This window comes from Pieris napi (genome assembly GCF_905475465.1).
Source record: "Pieris napi chromosome W unlocalized genomic scaffold, ilPieNapi1.2 SUPER_W_unloc_1, whole genome shotgun sequence".
Taxonomy (NCBI): Eukaryota; Metazoa; Arthropoda; class Insecta; order Lepidoptera; family Pieridae; genus Pieris; species Pieris napi.
The window spans coordinates 336,749-354,372 of record NW_025920860.1 but is presented as its reverse complement, the minus strand read 5'-3'; positions in this window follow the sequence as shown (position 1 = coordinate 354,372).

Below are 17,624 nucleotides of genomic sequence, written 5' to 3'. Positions count from 1 at the left end.
TATAACTTTGTCCATAAATAGTAAGAATGTAGACTTTTTACTTGACACAGGTGCTGACACTAACATTTTATCATTTAACTCTTACAAAAAACTTAATTTGTCATTGAGTAGTTTAAAGAAAAGTAATCACAAACTTTCAACCTTTAGCGGTGAAGTATTACCTACAGTAGGTCAATGCATTCTGTCTGTCACACATAACAACAAAGTATACAATGTCAATTTCCACATTATAGATATACCTTGTAGAAATATTATTGGTCGCAACAATTGTGAGAATTTAAAATTAGTCAAAAGAGTCCATAATGTCCAATTTCATGAGTCTGTCAATGTATCACAGCTTGTTGAATATAAAGATCTCTTCTCAGGAATAGGTTGTCTTAAAGATTACGAATGTCATTTGTCAATGAAGCCTGATGCTGTACCATCTATAGATGTCCATTCAGTCTCTTAGAACAATTAAAAGAAGAATAAGCCATGTTAGAAAAAGATCAAATTATAACCAAAGTCGAGGAACCTACTAAATGGGTTAGCTCAATTGTAATTGCCTCAAAAAAGAATGGTAAACTACGCCTGTGCATTGATCCAAGAAAACTTAATAAAGCCATTGTGCGTCCTCATTATCAATTTCCAACTATTGATGAAATTAAATCCAGCCTCTCTGGTACGCAAACAAAGGTTTTTATATGCTTAAATTAGATGAAGCTTCTTCAAAGCTATGTACATTCATCACACCTCAAGGTAGATATAGATTCCTAAGACTACCCTTCGGGATAAATGCAGCTCCAGAACTGTTTCATTCCATCATGACAAACAGATTCAGTGACATTTCAGGAGTCCAAATTATGATGGACGATTTCCTAATTTATGGTCAAACAAAAGAAGAACATGATTTTAGATTAAAACAAGTCTTAGATAGAGCTAGGGAGTTAGGAATAAAATTTAATAAAGAAAAGTCTAATATATCTAAAAGTAAAGGCAAGTACTTAAGACACATCTTTTCTAAAGATGGTGTGAAAGTTGATGAAAACAAAGTCAAAGCCATTTGCAGTATGCCACCCCCTACAAATGTCACAGAATTACAAAGATTTTTAGGTATGGTAACATACTTAGGCTCATACATAGAGAATCTGTCAGAAAAAACTTCTAATTTAAGAATGCTTTTGTCTAAAGAAAATGAATGGTCTTGGCAAGAGAGACATAACATAGAATTTAATGTATTAAAAGAGACTATAACTAAAGCCCCTGTCTTGACATATTATGATCAAAATAAACCTTTTACACTGTCAGTTGATTCGTCTAAAGATGCCAAGATGCAACACAGTACGGTGTATGATTTGACTTATTTGATCTGATAGGTTTATTTAGTGGTCAGTTGGTTTTTGTTATGTGGTTTCATAGACATGAACCATTTTAACTAGCGAAACTGTGGCTTCGGCCGTCTCGATTATGTCCGGTGTAGTGTCTATGGAAATATAAGATAGTTTTCAAAATCAGTTAACAGATCTGTCAATGGCACAAATATTATATATATACTACGTATATTATACTATACTATACTACGTTAGTTATATAATACTATCCCAGCCCTATATGTCAAAATACATTTCATCTTGAGAGCTGTCAAAATTGCCGAACTAAAGAAATAAATACCTCGTTACTAGAATTTCCAAACGCGAACATTGTAACAAATATGGCGCCAATTCGTCTATTTATTAAAAAAAGGTTTATTTGCCAACGGGCATTGCATTAATATCTATAAATAATAAAAACGAATTGTCTGTAACAGGCAGGCTAAACTATATATATATATATGATTTAAAAACGAAAAATATTGTTATGATAAATATATATATATGTACATATATATCTGCAAATCTGTGATGGAAGGGTTTAATTTCAGCGTAAATTTATAAGCTAACATAAACATTCTAGGGATACTAGAACCTAGGACGGTTCTACGAAGAGATCTAGATGAAAAGTTTGACAGCCTAAACTTCAGACAATGTTATCAAAACCACTTTAAAATTTTAATATTTCTTTACCCATAAACCCTATTTATATGCAAATTGAATTTCAATTCGGCATTGCTTAATTGAAATCAAATTTTTACGAGGTAATTGTCGAGCGGCCCGGAATGCAGTAATTGCTACCAGAATTATAATAGATTGTCCATAGACACGTGTAACATCATTTTCATTCTGTATACTTAGAGGCTTAATTACCGCGCCAACGAATGACGTTCGATATTTAAATTTTTAAACAACATTTTTGACTGTCAAACTTTATTTAAAATAAGAACATTGTCTTCAAGGAATAAATTATGTTTTTGATGTTCTAAATTTAAAAAAGGCCTTTTACAAAATCTATCTAAATATGTATGCGAACGCAACTTCGAACAGCACTGAGTCAAAGTCAAGACGTAGTCAAGTATAAGTACTGCATGTCAAATACAATACGATTTTCATCTTAAGTCTTTCAATAAGATGATATTTGATGGTAATCCGACTCAATAGCTCCGAGGTATGACTATCATCGATACCACCAGAACAGTAATTGATATATTCATACATTTCTTTTTCTTTCACCAAAATATAGAGTATACAGTATATATTTGGGGAAAGGATAATGAAAACCCATAACATTATTACCGGGTTCAAATCGACTCAATTCGCTACTTTAACCGACTATTTGGCATCGTAATTATTTGCAAGTTGCGCACGCGCCGGTTTTTATTAGGGTCTGATTCGCACATGCAAGATATTTTACGTAGCAATTTTTATCGAATCGTGTCACTGCGTATTTATTAGATATAGTTTGTGAGTAACAAAGACAATTTCAGGCTAAACTTAAATCTTGTTGCACATATTTTAACAAAAGTATTAATTAAAAACAAGTTAAAAATAAAATCAAAATAAAAACCACGTCCCTTTTGGTGTGCATTTTCAAAATATGTAAAGTATGCAAAACGTTGGGATAATTTTAAAGTTATAATTAAAGATTATATGTGAAATTTGTTTTAATGTAAGTTTAATAATAAATATGTCAATGAGAACAGATTAAAGTACTTATTTACAGCTCAATTAAAGAGTATATTTAAATTACTCCTTTTATTGTATCTTCTTTTAAAATTATTATGAATATAAGATGACATCAATATGGAACAGATTTAGGTACAAAATGGAAGTTCGATAATTATATCACACTCGTACCATTCGATATAATTTTTGTTAACATAATAAGACCCGCCATCTAATTTAAATCGCCAAAGAGTACGAAACAGCCAATTATTCCTGAAAGGAGGTTGTAATGAATTCGATCTCGTCATGAACTTTTTGTAAACAAAAACAAATTAAGAACAACGGTTATTTTGCTACCTGTGGGTTCTCTTTGGTTGACTTTTTGCTTCAATCTCATAAATTCTGATGGATTCTAATTAAATAACGAGTGTATTTTAAATTATAACACAATAAACTTTGCTCGCGGTCGTTCACAACTTGCGCTTTTCTTCTCGTGATAGATGACAATTTACATTAAACATCTGATGATTGTTCAGGGGCTTTAGACAAAATCAGTTTCGACTGGCGTGGCCTATCACCGCCGAAGGAATTTGTATGAGAATGGCATTAACTTTGTCACGTGACCATTTTCATACAAATTCGTTTGGTGTTAGTGGGCCAAGTCTGACGCAAATTCTTTTATCTCAATACCCTGTTCTCTATATGATAATTCAATGTTAATTGGGAACTTGCATGCTATACATTATCTGTTCAAGAAAATCGTAAACATAAAAGTCGGTAACGAGTCTTAGTAAAGAGGTAATTCATTTGAATTAAGAATCAATAGAAAATCGAAATAACAGATTGACGGGATAATCGGTTTATAATAAGCATTCGATGTATTGATATGAAAGTATCGATTTTGATTATCAATCAGAATAAAGCACGGCTGTTTGATTTTAATAAACAGGTACCGTTGTATGCGTTATACAGGGTGGGCCATAAGGGTGTTGGCGGTTTCAATATTCAATTAAAAAAAAACTACGAGACATAACAAAAATATATTTGTATTTTTAAAAACTAGAAACACAGGAATTTTAAGACCTAAAAATAGTGTTGTCCTAATGACCTCCCTCGACTGCTTGGCACTCTAGGAACCGAAGTCGCAAATTTTGGAAAACTCGTTTAAAAGTTGTTTTCGGTATTTTGCTACTTTCCCGAATAATATTCGTCTTCAGCTGCTCCAAATTGGTCGGATTATTTTCGGAGACTACCGATTTGGGGTAGCCCCATAGAAAATAATCGCATGGAGAGAGATCGGGGCCACGTGGTGGCCATTCAATATCCCCCTTTTCAAAATGAGTTTTCCGGGAAACACATTTTTCAGCAGCTCTATGGATACCCTAGCCGTATGACATGTGGCCCCATCCTGTTGAAACCACATCCCCGAGGTATTGCCTTGAAGTTCTTGCAAAGCTGGCACCAAAAAGTCTTTTATCATGTTGCAATAATTGTTAGCCTTAACCATCATCGCTTGCCTGAACTGAAACATGAACTCGCTCCACAATGTCGGTTGATCTTGCAGAAGCTGGGCGACCACTAGGCGTAATTGGTACTTGTTCGAAATACATAATTTTAATTTTATTTAATTTGATGAGGGTGATCTCAAATATTTTTACACGGCCGATCGACACATGGTTAGTCGTTGTTGAGCTTGTCGGGTTACGTGTTCTCGTGCGTCTAGCATTTTTTTTTTTTTTGGATATATACTTTTGTTAAATATAGATGATTATAGACACGTCCACTATTTAAAATTGTATTGTATGTATTGTGAGTGTTATAGTGCGTGTTTGAGAACTATTGAGGCAAGGTATCAATAATTATCATCAGTCTAACCTCTTTTTGTGCCCATACTAACACTATTTTTCCTGTGAAGAGACATTGACGAGGTATGTACTCAGGACTTATTATTTTAATATGAATTGTGTATCGACGGCCACCGAACCGTTCTTTGTGGTACAGTACTGTTGAGCCGGTTGTTTCGAACATTCTGATCCATTTCCGTATCACATTGGCGCTTGGAACTTCACTTAAATCGCGTAAACCGTGTTCATGTCGATACAAACGTGCAGAAATTACAGATTTATTGTTTTCGTAATACGCTCGGATACAAAATGCACGCTGCGCTCCCGTGTACGGCTCCATGGCGACTAAATTTCCAGGAAGCGGGGCAGCTAACAACATATGCCGCAGCTGCCCCGCGCCACGCGTTTCCGAGAAATTGAAGAATTAAATCGCCAACACCTTTATGGCCCACCCTGTACATGTATATAAATTTAACCATATTTTCTGTGTTTATTAGATAAAACTTATCGTAAACTCTGTTACAACTGTAGGCAGGGACATAGAACACTTCTAGGGCCTGAATAGGGTCTCACTTTAATGCCATTTTTTCACAATTTATTTTTATAAAATTTAAAGAAGAAAATCTTTAACATATATAATTTAAAGAGGCAAAGTTCTGACTTTGGCTGTGTGACCTATGAAGCGAACGCTACATAAACCCACCCACCCTTTTATAGATTTGCTCTTATTATAAAATGATACATTAATTTTAATTTTTTACTAAGCTGTAATGACGCTTACGTCCTTTTCTTCTGAGTTGGTGCTTCTGAGAAGATCTTTCCCTTGGGTGAGATCTGAGACTGATCAAGAGTCCTGACCGCTCTAGGCTGTTATCAGGATGCGCCCTAGTGACAAATGTGTTACGGTCGGTCTCAAATGTAGTATATTAGTTTTGACTTCATATTATTATATTCATATTATTATATTTTTTAATCTTTATAATTAAAGATTATATGTGAAATTTGTTTTAATGTAAGTTTAATAATAAATATGTCAATGAGAACAGATTAAAGTACTTATTTACAGCACAAAAAATATGCGTGTACTAGTGTACACACGTAAGAAGTGTAACTTCTTTATGACCTTATTTTTCGAAAAATTATCTATATGCAACTTTACAGAAATTGGTTAAATAAAGTTAAATTAGATAAAGTTTAACAAAAGGCTTTTAATATCACAGACTTGAATACAAATAATACAATTATTTCATTTTACCTTATTACCACTAAGATTATTACAGAATTTCATAAATTGTAATAGAATTTTTAGTATCATTGTTATTATACATTTTTGTTATTAAGGCCTACAACGCACTAGCGGCTGGCCGTGATGCGGTGTGCCGCTGCGGCAGGCCGCAGTATATACGGTCTGCGTACTACGTGGAATAAGTGATACATGTATCTTATGTTCCATAATAAACATATTTTATTTTTTTATTTTTTTACTCTTTTAAAATAGGTTTACAATATTTTGTTTACATTTGTTAAATAATTATATGTGATGACGTAGGTAGGACGGCTAACCGCGCCGAGTGCGTGGAGGGGACGCGGCGCGCCGCATCATTGAACCGGTGCGGCTCGCCGCAGCTCCAGATCAACCGGAGCGGTTGACGGTTGACCGCAAGTCAGTGCGTTGTTATCGTGCGGTTTCATGTAATAATCGATGTGCGGCCCGCCGCAGCGGCACACCGCATTGCGGCCAGCCGCTAGTGCGTTGTAGGTCTAATGGTTTAGAATCTCTTTGAATAGGGACAAGAAAAAGACGCACGTAACGGTCAAATGTGACGCGTAACCGAAACATGTGACGCGTAACCGAAAAATGTGACGCGTAACGAAAAAATGTTACACAAAATTTTTTTCCAACCCCGATAAAGAAGTTTCACTTCAAAAAAATAATAATACATTAATAAGTTATGAACCCAGGACTTATACTACCGAACAATTATTTACTATTATTGAAGTGAAACTTCTTTATCGGGGTTAGAAAAAAATTTAGTGTAAAATTTTTTCGTTACGCGTCACATTTTTCGGTTACGCGTCACATGTTTCGGTTACGCGTCACATTTGACCGTTACGTGCGTCTTTTTTTTGTCCCTATTCAAAGAGATTCTAAACCATTAGACCTACAACGCACTAGCGGCTGGCCGCAATGCGGTGTGCCGCTGCGGCGGGCCGCACATCGATTATTACATGAAACCGCACGATAACAACGCACTGACTTGCGGTCAACCGTCAACCGCTCCGGTTGATCTGGAGCTGCGGCGAGCCGCACCAGTTCAATGATGCGGCGCGCCACGTCCCCTCCACGCACTCGGCGCGGTTAGCCGTCCTACCTACGTCATCACATATAATTATTTAACAAATGTAAACAAAATATTGTAAACCTATCTTAAAAGAGTAAAAAATAAAAAAATAAAATATGTTTATTATGGAACATAAGATACATGTATCACTTATTCCACGTCATTAAATTTGAATTTGTAATATTTCAAGAACGACAAGCACTGACGAGTGACGATTGCGGCAGACCGCAATAGGACCGCAATAGGGACGGTTAGCCGGAATACGGCATGCCGCTACGGCAGACCGTATATACTGCGGCCTGCCGCAGCGGCATACCGCATCACGGCCAGCCGCTAGTGCGTTGTAGGCCTTAATAACAAAAATGTATAATAACGGTGTTACCGTGACCATGATACTAAAAATTCTATTACAATTTATGAAATTCTGTAATAATCTTAGTGGTAATAAGGTAAAATGAAATAATTGTATTATTTGTATTCAAGTCTGTGATATTAAAAGCCTTTTGTTAAACTTTATCTAATTTAACTTTATTTAACCAATTTCTGTAAAGTTGCATATAGATAATTTTTCGAAAAATAAGGTCATAAAGAAGTTTCACTTCTTACGTGTGTACACTAGTACACGCACATTTTTTTTATTTTTATTTACTGTTTGGTGCCTGGAAGTATGACCAAAAGTATGGGTTCTAACCTGCACACCACCAGTCCACTGATCACCTGTATTTTGAATGGCTTCAACAAACTCCTGTGCCGGTGCAGCTGATTGGGGTGAACCATTCGCATTACCGCAAAGTATAATGTGATGATTGCCATTACATTGTTTGCATGGTCGTGACACTTGGCATTGTGATGCCAGGTGATTACCTAAACAACCATAACACCACTTCCGCTGTCTGGCACTATTACGTCGTGCTTGAAAACGTAATGCCAAAAACTTTTGACATGACACCACGGTGTGATCAGGGACTCGACAATAAACGCAACGTTTGCCTGGATGTTGAGTTGCCACGTTATAAACTCGCTGGTCAGGGCGTCGTACTAAGCGCATATGCTGTTGTCGCGGCCCAGTAGAAATTGGGGCCGGCGTTGTGGACGGCGCTGGAACATTATCCTGTCTGCGACACTCATCCTCTAAAAACAAAATCAATTCATCAAACGAGGGAAGATGAGTGGAGGAATCTCCACCATACGCCTGTTCAAATCGGGTGCGCATGTCTAAATTTAGTTTTTGTAACGTTATATGCAACAAAATAAAAGACCAACTATCTACAGGTAAATTTAAACCCCTTAAGGCATTAATTGCCACTAATAAAGGATTTAAAACTTGAATTCTTAAGTTATGGCTCTGCACGTTACTCTGTAAATTTAATATGACATCTACGTGGCTATCCGCCAGCTTACGTATGTTTTGATAACGCCGCATAAGTAAATCTCTAGCTATATCATAATTATTGTCCACAAGTACTAAATGTTGGACTAACCCTTTAGCCTCCCCGGTGAGACTAGTCAACAAATATGCCAACTTTTGAGCAGATGTTAAATCAACTCTTGAGTGCACTAAACTATCAAATAAATGAATAAACGCCACCCATTGGCTTAAATCGCCACTAAAATGGGGCAAATCTAGTTTGGGTAACCTACCTATAATACCACTTGAAAAAGTTAAACTATCCTTCGATTGAAGGTTATTTGACTGATTAACCGAAGATTTAATAATCCCAACGGCTTCCCTAATTTGATCAGCCAAATCCTCAGCCTGATCCATGTCTGCAGAAACCTTGTCCATCACCTCCGGTTCCAAACCCAACTCAAGTAATGCCTGATACGATTTATATAAATCTTTCATTCTATCCTCTAACGCGTCACTTCTTGATAGAAGCGCCTGAACGCGATCTTTTCGCGAAATATTAAAAACGGCCGATCCTAGCCACCGTAATACACCAGCTATTTGTGCCTTGTGCGAGACCGCCATTATAAAAGTTATGAGTACAAACAATAGCACAAAAAATTTAACAAAAAAAATTAAATAATAATAAACGGCGAATATAACTAATTACAAAAAACGATTTAAAACACTATTTAAAAAAACTATAATCCCTACAAACAAAAAAAAAAATGTGCGTGTACTAGTGTACACACGTTAGATGTGAAACTTCTTTATGACCTTATTTTTCGAAAAATTATCTAAATGCAACTTTACAGAAATTGGTTAAATAAAGTTAAATTAGATAAAGTTTAATAAAAGGCTTTTAATATCACAGACTTGAATACAAATAATACAATTATTTCATTTTACCTTATTACCACTAAGATTATTACAGAATTTCATAAATTGTAATATAATTTTTAGTATCATTGTAATCGTTATTATAAATTTTTGTTATTAATGGTTTAGAATCTCTTTGTTTGTTTGAATTTTAATTTTAATTTTTATTGTTTGTGATGTCTTATTTTATTTTATGTTTTCTTTAAGTATTGTTATTTTGTGTGTTTATGTGTGTGTGTTTTCGTTTGTGATAAATGTTATGTCTATGTCTATGTCTTTGAATCAACCCTGGTAGGGACAAGAAAAAGACGCGCGTAACGGTCAAATGTGACGCGTAACCGAAACATGTGACGCGTAACCGAAAAATGTGACGCGTAACGAAAAAATGTTACACTAAATTTTTTTCTAACCCCGATAAAGAAGTTTCACTTCAAAAATAACCACCTAAAAAGACATATGACTAAAGAAGTAATTACTTTAAAGTGTAAAAATCTTAGAATATTCAAGTCGTACCTTTCATTATAATAACATAAGTTGACGTTTTAAACTAAATTTAAAGAAAAACTAGTTGCTATTTTTCCTCCTACGTGGGTCATACACAAAACGAGTCAGAATTTTGTAAAAAAGAACATAGTCAGAACTTTTACGAAATCAGTCTTATTTATTACCTTATAATCATAGCATATAAATGACAATATAAAACAAGATCGTTTTTCAGTTTTGACTGAAATAATAAACTTTTAATTTTTTTTTTGTGACCACTGAAGGGACATACTTCCACAGAATAGAACAAAAACAAAAAAAAACAAAAACAATCGTTACGTTAGTCTTAAAAAATTATTCATAATAAACAATACAAAGTAAAAAAAGGATTTTAAAAGATATCATCATCACTCGAATCAAAAAATGAACGGCCTTTATATTTCTTTTGTGGTGCATTTGAGTCGTCAGAGTATTCTGGGAATGCACGGACTCTGGATTTTTTGGGTGTTACTTTTGGTGGTGTAATTGAGTTTCAAGTCACTTACATCAAGGGTTGGACAGATCCTGAATTTATTAGGAGTTACTGAGTCATCAGAGTCTGTATTAATTAAATTTGGCTTTTATGGGGTTAACGGTTGACGGGTTGGGCTTGGTGATGATTCCAATGATGGTGTATTGAACAAGGGTTCAAGCAGAGTTGGGTTTGTCGGTCCAGTGGCTGTAGAGGCTGATGTAGTGTTATTAGTGGTTGCTGGACCCCCAGGGTTGAAGAAGATGTAAAATTCTGTAGAAATTGTGTTTCTATAAAATTACACGAAATGCCCTTAACCTCTATTTGTACAATTTCAAAATGGGTACATTCAATATGGGCTGCACATTATAAGCAGCTCAATCGTCTGCAACGTATAATGTTAGGTGCTTTTGCACTCCATGCAACCTGATGAATCTTGAAGGTCCCTTTAAAAGGACGAAGTTTGACGTTTGCAATTTCTTGTATATTAGATACTTCATTATCAATACGAATAATTTCAATGCCTTTACAGTTACCTTTTAAACATGAAATAAAACTATCAATGTTCGATATATCTTGGCCATTTGCAATTACATTATCGCATGTCCGCATCCACCTACCCCATCAGGAGCACCTTCGCCATGTCCTGCCTCGCTGAAATGCCAGTTAATGATTTCTGCTTTTGAAATTTTGCTAAGATAGTTTGCTATTAAATGAAACATTGTTTTATTACGATACTGGGTAGTAGGCCCATCACTGAGTACATGCAGCTGCTCTGCATCTCTGCAAATCTGGTGTAAGTAACTTAATTCTTTGAATAACAGGTTTTAAATGTGCACAAATGAACACGGGATCGTGTCTTAAGTTTTCTGATACAGTGCAAAGACATGTGGTTTGTGTAAGGTTTGTTGGTGGCTGATTATTTGACGAGTAGTACACACATGTATGAAGTGAAAGTTGTGCTTTTGTGGCATCCTCGTCGTCATCGGTAGCTGAAACAGAACAAATAAAAACATCAATAAAAATTACCAAAATAATAAGTACAAAAAAATAATTGTGAAAAGTATTTTGAGTTAGCTCGATAAAATCGATTGATTTTTAGGTCTACAGAAAAGACGTTAACTATGCGTAACCAACTGTTTATTGCTAATTGTGTAGGTTTAGCTAGATATATGTTAACGTAAAATTGTAAATACCGTTAGATTGTAATCTATCTCGCGAGATTATAAACTGTCGAAAGATTTTGAACTCAACGTACTGCTTACAATTTAACGTATTATTATTCGGTAGATCATAATCTATCAAAGTGAAATCGTCAAATTGTGAAACGGTACGCACCTCGCGCGCTGATTGGTTGAACGGAATATGCCACGCGCTGATTGGTTGAACGGAATATGCCATGGTCGCCACCATATTAATAATAATAATAATTTATTGCAAGAATATGGTACAAAAATGTGTCAGGTGGTATGTATAATCATAAGTTCGCATATTCTGCCACACACAATGGCGCGCAAATTTGTATTTAAAGGAATTTTACATTTTACATTATTAGTCATATGAATTGGTCAGTTTTTATATTATTTGTATCATTATATTATTGTACATATCATATCATACGTTATTAAATTTATGTTCTAAACTTATGTTCTAAGTATTCAGTTACGCTATAGAAGCACCTTGACTTCAAAAACCTAATCACCTTCCCCTTGAAAACATTATATGGCAGCGATCTATAATTTTTAGGAAGGTGATTAAATATTCTCACAGTCATGGCGTAACAATTTTTCGAGTATAACGCGGTGCAACATGCAGGCACCCGCAGCCGTGTTGGATCCCTGGGTATATATAAGCAAGTTTCTTTGTAAGTTTTAAATAACTGTGGATGCTTCTTGACAGTCATGACTGCTTCATAGATATACAAACTCGGTACTGTCAGAATACCGAGTTCGTGGAAAATTGGTCTACAACTTACAAGAGGTCCAACGCCCATGATAGCCCTAATACATTTTTTCTGAGTGATAAAAACTTTACTCACATCTATTTGTTTGTTAATTCGTTTGTCATTTACGTTTGCTAAATAATTCCATATTTAGCAAACGTAAATGAAGGAATATTTGTGAATAATATATCAAAATATATATCAGCATAAAAAAAGTATTATTTTTAAACAATCCTCAACCTGAACTAGCCCATGAGTTTGACCCACGTATAAACGGTTAACTTAGACGTGACCGACTGGCTTTTATAATTTTTGAAGTGAAACTTCTTTATCGGGGTTGGAAAAAAATTTAGTGTAACATTTTTTCGTTACGCGTCACATTTTTCGGTTACGCGCCATGTTGCTTTTTGAAGTCAAACTTCTTTATCGGCGTTGGAATGAAACTTCTTTATCGACGTATGGGAGAAATTTTGTAGCAAATCGTCACGTTTTTAGGTTACGCGCGATGTTGCTTTTTGAAGTCAAACTTCTTTATCGGCGTTGGAAAAAAAAATACCGTCACATTTTTCGGTTACGCGCCATCTTTTTCTTGTCCGTACCACGGTTGATCCGAAGAGATTCGAAGCCATTATAACAAAAATATATAATAACGATAATAATGATAGTAATAATTCTATTACAATTAATGAAATTCTATAATAATCTTCGTAGTAATAAGGTAAAATGAAATAATTGTATTTGTATTCATGTCTATGATAATAAAAGCCTTTTGTTAAACTTTATCTAATTTAACGAATTTCTGTAAAGTTGCATATGGTAGATCATTTTTCGATAAATAAGATCATAAAAAAGTTTCACTTCTTACGTGTGTACACCTAGTACACGCACAATTTTTATTTATTTTAATGTAGAAACAGTCATCTATTGAGTTTTTCATGAAAACATGTATGAATATACAAATGGTTAATAGAATCATAAACTTCAAATATCTTATAAATCATTTCAGAATAAAATATATCAAAAAGTGAATAGATCAATTTCTAGAGAGATGTAAACATTCATTACGCGCATAATTTACTACTTGATATTATTTTTCAAAAATATCTCAAATTAATAGAAAATGTTTGCTATGTGAAAATGTTTGAATGTTTGATAAGAATGCGTGTGTAAAAATTAAATTCTGCAACACACTGTACACTATTTTATTAAATACTTTTTCACTTATGTAACCGAATTCTCGGAAAAATATATATATAATCAAAATGTTAATTATTACGGTACAAAAATATACTGACTGCATTATTTTGAAGCTTTTCATGCCATTCAATGTCTCTATTCGCGGATAGACTTTAATCTTGTGGTATTTCTAGCCAGTTGTATCTAGTTAAAAGCAGATTGGGAACTTGAGCTATTCTGTGTAATTGGGTCGATGTGATCGATGGCCGCATACCCAATTAGTGTAACGAGCTATGAGGCTAATTAAAGGTTTGAGGATTATGCTAAGGGTAATTTAGTATAGAATTATCGCTTCATTATTTTTATCTTTGGTTTTTTATAGATAACAATGTATTTGATTCAACATAGCTGGTATAATTAGTTCTCCCACAATATTGGTTTAAGAAGCACATGTACTTCATATTGCGGGACTAATACCAAATCACGCAAATATTTTTAATGATCTGTCAGAATCATGGAATAGTAGATATTTTTGTTGCATTTTTGTTATTCACTACTTGAGAGAAATCCTCACATGATTAAGTACAGAAAAAAAATATTATTGTATTATAAATAGGTTTGTTTAAATATTATGGTAAACAGTTTTTTCGTACGGCGTACATATTCATAATATTAGAGTTTCATCGTAGTTTGGCCAGTATAGTTAGATATAACCTACTTATGGAGGTTATAAAAGGCTATACGAATATCTTAATAATAATAAATATGTGCATTTTCGTTTGGGGTTTTCACTTAAGCTACTTAATTTTTTGTCATTTAAAATAAAAGTTTGTACATACCGTGAGTTCACCTCGCACTAAGGGAGCCTCCCTTCGTCACTCACGTCATTTTTGGAATCTCTGTTAAGCAATTTCACATTACGTCTTGACAAGCGGAGGGAGCTTGTGTAGTTTATTGTTTATCAGAATACCAAATCGTAAAATTACTGCTTCACGACTGATTTGAGCGCGACCGCCGCTGCGGAAACCGCTGTGAGAGTTCGAAAAGTCAGTTTCAGATTCGCAAGGCAGACCATGGGCATTTACCCAGGTGAACTGTACAACTGTGTGCGCAGTCAAAAGTACATTCCGCAACTGTCGTGATAGGTTGGATGCAGGCGCAGAACCGATATCTTTCTTTTTTTCTTTAAAATAGAGCAAGGAACCGTTAAAACAATAGTTTTAACTAAGATGTCATAATCATATATGAGCATTGTTGACATAGCTGTATGTAAATTCTATCCCTGATATCTTACGTTCGCACCCCGGCTGTGCAAGTCGCTCGTACTGTGAAGGAAAATATCGTGAGGAAACCGGCATGCCTTACACCCAAAAGTCGACGGTATATGTCACTGACATACCTATATACCGTCGTTTTGTGCCGATCACGAAAAAGATACAGAAATTGAGGCCCAGACCTATAAGTTTTGAAATTTTTATAACTGAAGATTTAATAACAAAACGGATATTTCATTTTTTTCTCACCGATTTAGCGCATGGTATAAATATATTATGTCCTTATAACCTTAAGAACTAAAACTGTCTACATTACTCTTTTGTCTCTTTCATGCAAATTGTATTTACGTTATGGTAAAAAGAGACGTTCTTTTGTTAACGGAGTATTTAGAACGATTTAGGTCTTATGAATAAGTGGTTAAAATATTATTTTTATTATAAATTTACTAATACTAATACTATTTACAGTTTTGAATAACAGTGTACCTTAAAATACAAACACAAAAATCCCTTTACAAATGTAACCATGCAGCGGCGGTAGGCTTTTAAATTTTTGCCGCCCCTACTAACCTCTCCAATTCAAGCATATAGTTTAAAATAATAATTTATTTTTTGTGAATTACATTGCAATTTTATGATTTGTTTATCACTATTATGTGGTTATTAATTACATCTCTTTCCGTTATTAGTAGGTATGAATGTGAACTTAGGGGTCAGTTCATAGGTTATTCATACAAATCACGATTTTGATATCATCGCAGCCGATGGACACCCATTTTAGTGGTTGCGTCGCCGGCCTTTGAGGAAGGATTATGCTCTTTTTTAAACAATTGAATTTCGTATCTCCCCCGAGAAGACCCCCACCGGGAGTCGATTGACAGTTCGCTAGTTCGCATTCCGACTTCCAGCTATCAAGGTGATTTAGTAAAATATACTAAAGTATAACTCTTTATGTGTGTGTATTACTACTGCAATATAGTTTACCCATATTTGCCGGCCCCCTAAAGTTTGCCGCTCCAGGTCATCCCGTCACAGCATGTAGGTAAAATTCCTTGTATTCCTTCCTTACTCCTGCCTACCAGACTCGTAATCGTTGTTTGTTACATGATCCCCACATCAACACTAACTATGCAAAAAAATCAGTTTTGTATTTATTTATTTATTTTTCTCACAAAAACTTAAACTTAGAACATAGGCAAGTGACAACTATAATCTTACTTCTGTTAATGGAAAAAGCAAGTCTGTGTGAGACTGATGCCTGATAAAGGTAAGAGTACCTGTGTTACAGGTCATCAGGCCTCCACTACTTCGGATTGACAGAAGATACAATACATTACAATATATAGTATATAGAGGAAACCAGATGGGGTATGTGTGTATGTGTAAATTATGTATATGTGTGTGGGTGTGTGGCTGTGTATGTTTTATATTTTATTACTTAAGTGTTAGTCTATTAAAGCTTAAACTATTATACTAAAAATCAACTCTATACTCAACTATTTAATTATTGTCAGCATTTTTTCTGTTTCCTCATAGTTGAGGTCCAATAGCCACAGTGCAACCGTCTTCTTGCACTCATGTTTCGTTAGGGGATATGTGGAAACGGAAGAGTTGACCTTATTATACAAGTAATCCCCCAAAAAACAGAAGAATTTCTGGGCAAAACTTGTGCGAAAGGGCTTTGAAGTGCACACTATGCCTTTTCTACACTTGTTATCTTTAAGGTGTTGGTCATAATTGATAAGTGAGTGCTTACGTAAAATTGTGGCAAGAATGAACATTTGACGCACAGAGAGTACCTCCAATGTCTGTATACCTCTGTGGTGGGACAAATGAAAGAAAGGGAGGCACTAACCTTGACTATTGCCCTCTGAGCTCTCTCTATTTTCAGAAGGTGGGTTTTTGCTGAGCCACCCCAAATAGAGATGCAATAGCTCAGAATGGATTGACCTAGCGACAGGTAGACAGTTTTTATAATTGTGTTATTAGCAATGTGCCTCAAAATTTTGAATACATAAATCAGTTTTCTAATTCTACCTGCCAGTAGGTCAATATGAGCTTGGAAATTTAGATAGGTATCTAGCATGACTCCCAAGTACTTCACTGTGCCTGCGGAGTTGAGCTTTGGACACCCGTAGTGCTCCCCGGTCAGACATGAACCAGCATGTGACACAAGTGCCAGACCATATCGCGCAGCCCGGACATACAACGACCAATATTTATGTCTTGACTTGTTTAAGCTATCGCGGAATATAGTTAAAAGGAGTATTAAGAATATCCATAGCGCAAAATCACCTCCATCATGAGCATAACCCACATACACACCTTCACATACTTTCCCCTAACTTTTACACCATAACACGACACAGTCAAATTAGGTACCACTTCGGCTGTTTGTATAATGATTACCAAGATAATTTTTAACCTAAATTTTAAATAGAAAAGGATCACAATGAAGTCGGGACATAGATGTGACTTTAAAGTTCTTTTCGATTACTTAATATTTAAATAGGATAATCTTTATACTTAGTGCTTTATTGTTGGTACAGAAGAAACATAACTAAAAATATATTTTTTTTATAACATAAAAATACACATTAAATCACAGCATACATTATAAAAAAGTATAATTAATGTTTATTTTTGACCTCATTATCATGGTTTTAACCTTATGTACCTATAGCATTTTCTCTTAATGCTTACGCAAAGTCTGTAGCCTCAAAATAATAATCATTTTAAAATTATGAAAGACTACGTTTTAGTTTCATC